This window comes from Rhinopithecus roxellana, chromosome 15 (assembly GCF_007565055.1).
Source record: "Rhinopithecus roxellana isolate Shanxi Qingling chromosome 15, ASM756505v1, whole genome shotgun sequence".
Classification (NCBI taxonomy): Eukaryota; Metazoa; Chordata; class Mammalia; order Primates; family Cercopithecidae; genus Rhinopithecus; species Rhinopithecus roxellana.
In genome coordinates, this window is record NC_044563.1 from 98,178,013 (window position 1) to 98,184,348 (window position 6,336).

Below are 6,336 nucleotides of genomic sequence, written 5' to 3' on the forward strand. Positions count from 1 at the left end.
GGCTGTGATTTTGAGTGTCCAGCACCAGTTCATCACACGGAGCTATTTTTCCTGAGCCCTAGGTGGGGCAATCATGTTCAGAGGTGAGAGCAGTGGATCTGGAGTTCAGCTTCAAATGTACTATTTCCTTGTGAACTGTCACTTACAAGCTGTAAATCTCTCCCAATTTAGTCTGGTGTCTCCCTGTACAACCCATCTCTTTTGTTGACATTGTTAGTCCTTTAAATGTTTGTATTCCTTGGAACTTTGTCCTAAGTCCTCAACTTGTATCTCTAGCCCACTCTCTCACAGAGTTCCAAGTCTGTATGGAAATGGGACATCTCCATGTGGATGTCCAACAGGTATTCAAAATTGAACACATCTTTTACCCACCTTTACCTGCAACTCTTCCTGGGTTACTTCCCTATCACAATGAATGATGCCGTCATCTATTCAGTCACCTAAGCCAGAATTCTGGATTTAACTTCTCACTCTCCTTTGCTTCCAATCGATGCCCAAATCCAGTTGCGTCTACTGCTAAACCTCTCTGTATCAAGCCCCTCCTCCTTCAGAAGGCTTTCAGTGATCATGACACTTTAAGGGCTTCTCACTGCCTTCAAGGTCACACTCAGCATAGTGATGTGCCACTGAGGACCAGAGAATTTCCCTTTTCCACTATATTTTACAAAAAAATCCTCTCAGCCCCATGAGACCTGTGGTTTAGATCTCAAGGGCACACAAGAAATCAATCAGTTGGCTCTTCAGAACCTTATATCATGGATGGCTTGTGTCTCATCCAGAATTGGGGAACTTTCACTACCCTGTACCCTACCCTTCTGTAACCCCACAGACACTGCCACATTTTCTCTGTCACTTATTACATTCCTGGTGCCATTTTTTTTTAAAGATGGGAATGCAAATGATCATGTCCCAAGTAGAATTTATTTATTTATTTATTTATTTATTTATTTATTTTATTTTTTTTGAGACAGAGTCTTGCTTTGTTGCTCAGGCTGGAGTGCAGTGGCATGATGTCCGCTCACTGCAAGCTCCGCCCCTGGGTTCACACCATTCTCCTGCCTCAGCCTCCTGAGTAGCTGGGACTACAGGCGCCCGCCACCATGCCTGGCTAATGTTTTTTTGTATTTTTAGTAGAGACGGGGTTTCACCGTATTTGCCAGGATGGTGTCGATCTTCTACACCTCGTGATCCACCCGCCTCGGCCTCCCAAAGTGCTGGGATTACAGGCGTGAGCCACCGTGGCCCGGCCCCAAGTAGAATTTATTATAAGTTAAATTTACTATAGGGATTTGGGCATATCTTTCAGACAACCTAAAGCAGCAATTACTGCTGGAACCCATGAGACTGTGACATGAAGCTGTAAAGTGGCTGAGCAATTAAGACAGCTTTTCTTTCAGGCTGTTTCAGTGAGAGGTTACTTCAATAATGATGTGTAACAAACTACCCCAAGATTCAATGATTCAAAACAATAAGCATTTAACCACTGATTACAGATCTGTAGGTTGGCTGCAACTCAGCTAGGTTAGGCTGAACTCCATGCAGATTTAAAAAAAAAATTTTTTTTTTAAAGGATGAAGTCTTGCTCTGTCACCTATCTTGAAGTGCAACGACACGACTACAGCTCACTGCAGCCTCAAATTCCTGGGCTTCAAGCAATCCTCCTGCCTCAGCTTCCCAAGTAGCCGGAATTAACAAGTGCAAGCCACCACACCCGGCGCCGGCTGCAGATTGGGTTTAGGTTTTCTCCATGTTTCTCATCCTCCATGATCAATGACTGCCCAGGGCATGCTCTTCTCACGGTAAATGACAGGAGCACAAGCAAACTGCTGGAAGTACTCTGCTTACATCAGCTCCATTAACATTCTGTTGGCCAAAGCAAGTTACGTGGTCATGCTCAAAGTCAAGGGACAGGGAAGTACACTCTATTCACAGAGAAGCCATGGCAAAGGGCACGATACACAGAGGTGAAGAATGGAGAACAATGATCCAGGCTGCTACAGGATGCATGACCTCTATGTAGACCAGCTTCTTCGTCTCCCTCTTACACACGATTCTGGAATTCCAGGCCCCATAGGGCAAGATTTTTGTCTGCTTTGTCCACTATATTTCTATTACACATATTTTATCTGTTTTGTTTACTGCTGTCTTCCTAGTACTTAGAATAGCTGGTACACAGTGAATGATAAATATGACTGGCTGCCCCCCCCCCACCTCCCCCAAATAGTGCCCTCAGCCTTGTAAGTTACATGATCTAGAGAACAGTGTCCTTGAGCCAACCTGAATTGTCCAGCTTGGGTTAGGAGTAATTCCCTTATTAAACCATATGCTGTAACCAGGGAAAGAATGTGGGCAGTCCAACGGCAATTTTGGAGAAAGGAACATGGATACGCAGACAGCCCAGCTGTCTCTTCCACATGATATATCAAGACCTTCATGCTCCAGTCCATGCCTCCCCACAGTTTGCAAGTACAGTATAGTGGGTAAAAGAATATTCATTAGGCTAGGCAGGTCCAGATCCAAGCCCTGGGTCAGCTACTTACGACCTAAGTAACTTTCAGCAAGTTATTTTACCACTCTGAATCTTCATTTCTCCATCTATAAAATGGTGACAATTACCTTATGGGATTATTGCAAAATTAAATAATATACCTAAAGACCTTTAGAGAGTGTCTGACACATAGTAAATACTCAATAAATGGCGGTCATCTCTAACAGGAAATGAAGTCTGGTGTCTACCACATCTTTCTGTGTCCTTAGGTACATTTTTTATCACGTTTGTTTGAATTTCAACTTTAGCTGATTGTGTGGGGTCACACACTTAGCCCAAAGTAGCCAAACCACACATGACTCACAACTGCTTGACACAAAAAGACTGGTAATTAGGCAAGAATTTCTCTCTCACAAATTTAAAGAAATACCAAGAGAATAAAGTGATTAAGCTGGCAGAACACAACTCCCTAAAAAGGAGAGGTTGGTGTGGTCTTGAGGGTCCACATACAAGCTGAAGTCCTAAGAAAGAAGAAACAGAAATAAGGAAGCCAGGTGAGACAGGGACTCAGAGCAGACCCTGATGCCACCTCTTTGGGGGCAGATCCTCTCCCCCCCAGGTCTGGTTTCAGTGTGGCATGGCCCTCTCCCAGAACTGTGATCCTTGCCAGAGCCCTGAGGCATGAACAATTAGGATAAAATGAGAATGCCCTACTCCGTGATGCTACTACACTATAGAATCTTGCAAACGTCCAGGGAAAACACAGCTGTTAAGAAAGAGCAATCACATGGGCACAATCATCATGATAGAAGGAGTAGCCTGATATCACAAAATCCTTGGCTGTGAAATGTGAACTCATGGAGGTTTTCCGGCTCTTATATTACAGATGTTCCTTGGGTTGTGTAAAATTGGATTTAAGCAAATGTGACTTCATGCAAATTATCTAAGATACATCATAAAAGCTTAGTGATGCAGAGATTTTACATTCTATATAGAAATACAAAGCAGTCAGGTTGATGAACAAATAATATGAGAGGTGAGTGGAGGCTAGCTGCACCACCACAAGGTGCCCTCCTGCTTCTAGTCTCACCTGTTTTTTGTTTTTTTTTTTTTTTGGTTGCTGGACTGGCCCACAAGACTCAAGACTACATTGGCCCAGGCTCTTGTAGGTTTGACTAGCCCAATGACATAAAAGGAATAAGCACCATTCATAATCAACTTAAAGCTTAAGTTGTGTATGATTTATTTGCTTTTATAAACCTTTAACAGGGAGGCCACATGTGGTGGCCTGCAATCCCAGCACTTTGGGAGGCTGAGGCAGGATTGTTTGCAGCCAGGAGTTCAAGACAAGCCTGGGAAACATAGTGAGAACCCATCTCTACAAAATAAATAAATAGGCCAGGTGCGGTGGCTCACGCCTGTAATCCCAGCCCGTTGGGAGGCCAAGGCAGGCGGATCACCTGAGGCCAAGAGTTTCAGACCAGCCTGGCCAACATGGTAAAACCCTGTCTCTACTAAAAATATAAAAAGTAGCTCGGCAGGGCACGGAGGCTCATGCCTGTAATCCTAGCACTTTGGGAGGCAGAGGTGGGAGGATCACGAGGTCAGGAGTTTGAGACCAGTTTGACCAACATGGTGAAACCACATTTCTACTAAAAATACCAAACTTAGCTGGGTGTGTTGGCACGAGCTTGTAATCCCAGCTACTCAAGAAGCTGAGGTAGAAGAATCGCTTGAACCCAGGAGGTGGAGGTTGCAGTGAGCCGAGATCGCGCCACTGCACTCCAGCCTAGGTGACAGAGTGAGACTCCGTCTCAAAAAAAAAAAAAAAAAAACCCACACAAAATTAGCCAGGTGCGTGCCTGTAATCCCAGCTACTCAGGAGGCTGAGGCAGGAGAATCGCTTGAACCCAGGAGGGGGAGGTTGCAGTGAGTCGAGATGGCACCACTGCACTCCAGCCTAGGTGACAGAGCGAGACTCCATCTCAAAAAAAAAAAAAAAAAGAAAAAAGAAAAAAAGAAAAGAAAAAGAAAACCCACAAAATTAGCCAGGTGTGGTGGTGTGCGCCTATAATCCTAGCTACTTAGGAGGCTGAGGCAGGAGAATCGCTTGAACCTGGGAGGAGGAGGCTGCAGGGAGCCAAGATCGTACCACTGCAGTCCAGCCTGGGCAACAGAGTGAGACTCTGTCTCAAAATAAAATAAAATAAAATAAAAATGAATAAATAAACAAAAATTAGCTGGGCATGGTGGCATGTACCCATAGTCCCAGCTATTTAGGAGGATGAGATGGAAGAATGGCTTTAGCCCAGGAGTTTGAGGCTGCAGTAACCTATGAGTGTGCCACTGAACTCTGGCCTGGGCAACAGAGCAAGACCATCTCTGGAAAAAAAAAAAAAAAAAAAAAAAAAAAAAAAAAAAAAAAAAACCAGTATAATGGAACCCCATGTAATTGTCACCCAGTTTCAGCAACTCCAATTCACAGCCAGTCTTGTTTCATCTACTCCATTAACTTACTTCTTTCCCTTTGCTCCAGACTAATTTGAAGCAAATCCAAGACATCATACACTATTTCACTATAAATATATAACTTTTAATAATCGTTCTTGGATTGGATCTCAAACCAGCAACAAAAAGAAAAAAAATATTCTATTCAGGATGCTGAGGCAGGAGGATCGCTTCAGCTCAGGAGTTTGAGACCAGTCTTAGCAAGAATATAGTGAGACTCAAGTGTCCAAAAAAAAAAAAGGAAAGAAAAATATGGTGTGGTCAAGAGGGCCATTTGCCTATTTTCCCTTTCTTAAAACTTCTGACAGGAGCATGGAGGAAACTGAGGTTGCAAAGTGGTAAAAGAGAACACATGCTCAAGCAGAATAAATAATTCAATCCTAAATTAATATGGACCTATTTCTTCCTTTTTAAAAAGGCTATTGATTAGGTCATAAAGAATATTAGTTAAAAGAGTATTAGTTGCAGAAACAGAATACTAGAGTTATAGATCAGCTTCACAGCTAGCTCAGACACAGCATCACTATTGCCCAGTCCTGAAGAACAGATAATGGCATTCAATATTTCATACACTTAAGATTTTCTGAACCCCTAACAGAGGTTTTTTTAAATGTTTATAGTCGGTTTCTGCATGTGCTTCACCAAAAAAAAGTACATCAGGCTGAGAGGTGGCTCTTAAACTTTTTCCCACTTACATACTAAAATTATTCAGTAATTAATGCAAAGCAAGGCAATAGGAAATATTACAGATAGAGTGGGAAAATTCTTTTGATCTGGAAAATGAACCTACCAAGAAAACAACAGTTTAGCTATATCCCATTTGCTGTAGGGGATAAAATATCTTAAAAAACAAAAAAACAAAAAAACAGTGGAAGAAAACCATGTCTTCTTTCTTATCTTAGTGGTTTAGGTACTTGAAATATCAAACTCAATATAACAAATGCTAACTCAAGATCATTTTGCATTTTTCCTCTTCCCTGCCAAAGAGTATAGGGAAACAAATGAGTTTCCATTTCATATTTGTATATAATTTCATTTGTGTATAAAATTCCATATTTATGGTTCTGGAGAAAGCACCATTTTAAAATATCACTGCAACTGATTCAAGCACTAAATCTTGTGAGTGAATACTTCAGAACATGTAGCATTAAAAATGCTTTAACACTGGTCACTTAAAAGTATAATTTATAGATAGAGGATGTTTTCAAACATACCAAAGTACTATGAAACTATGTACCAAAACTCAAAATGTTAACAATAAATAAGTAACAAAGTAAACAGTGTAGGTCCAAGGCAGAAATGTGAGCAGAAAATAAATTGGACACTCCTAGTCTTCCCAC